We start from the raw sequence: 923 nt of genomic DNA, 5'->3' as shown, positions 1-923 counted from the left end.
GTGCGCGACCACCCCTCACAGAGCGCGTCACGTGTCATCATGTTGATGCGCAGAAATTCCCGGGCACTTCCTCCTACTGCGCAGCTTGGAGTACAAGGAAGCGGGACGCGCTATAACCGAAGTCCCGGCTCGTGCACTGTGGCGGATCCGCTTCTCTACAGCTAACCTGTCGGTGGTACAACGTGTGGTGTTTTTTGTGCTGCCTGTACTTTGCTGCTTACCATGGCTCCAACCCCAAGAGTAAAAGAAACTTCTGATCGCATGCCACCAAGTTAAAGATAATTAAGATGTGTAAAGGAGGAGGGTCAAGGAAACACGGCTATCAGGAGAACCCTGGGACTGGCTGAACTCTACAGTGAGAACTGTGTGGAAGAATCGTGAAGCTTGGCATAAAGGCTGGTAGTGAAGATGTACATTGCCTCTGACCTAGACGGCCGTTCGCGGAGTGGGAAATCGTGCTATGATATTAATGGAGCGCTATCTTGCCACGCTTCATAATGCAGAAAGAAAAGGAAGGTGTACCACTCAATGGAAGATTTATTCGGAACCAAGCCCAGCTCTTTTACAAGGCTGCATCTCGAAGGTTAAAAGTGGAAAAACCGTTCAGGGCATTGGTTGGATGGCTGGACCATTTTCTCAAGCGCAAGGAACTCCGTTACGTGAAATTGTCTGGTGAACGTGTCTCTGCCGATGAGCTGGCCGTGAGAGACTATCCTGCAATATTTAAAACGATTATTGAAGAGGGACAGTACACCAAGGAGCAGATCTACAACATCGATGAAACGTCCTTATATTACAAGGCCATGCCAAAATCAACTTACATTGCTAAAAGACAGAAACAAGCCCATGGTCGCAAGCTCCAGAAGTGTAAGATGACGGTAATGTTCGCTGTAAACCTGTCTGGGAGCCACAAGATAAGGCCA

The sequence above is a fragment of the Coenobita brevimanus genome, chromosome 24 (assembly GCF_032717465.1).
Source record: "Coenobita brevimanus isolate Jiangsu-jjx chromosome 24, ASM3271746v2, whole genome shotgun sequence".
Lineage (NCBI taxonomy): Eukaryota > Metazoa > Arthropoda > Malacostraca > Decapoda > Coenobitidae > Coenobita > Coenobita brevimanus.
This window is presented reverse-complemented; position numbering follows the sequence as displayed.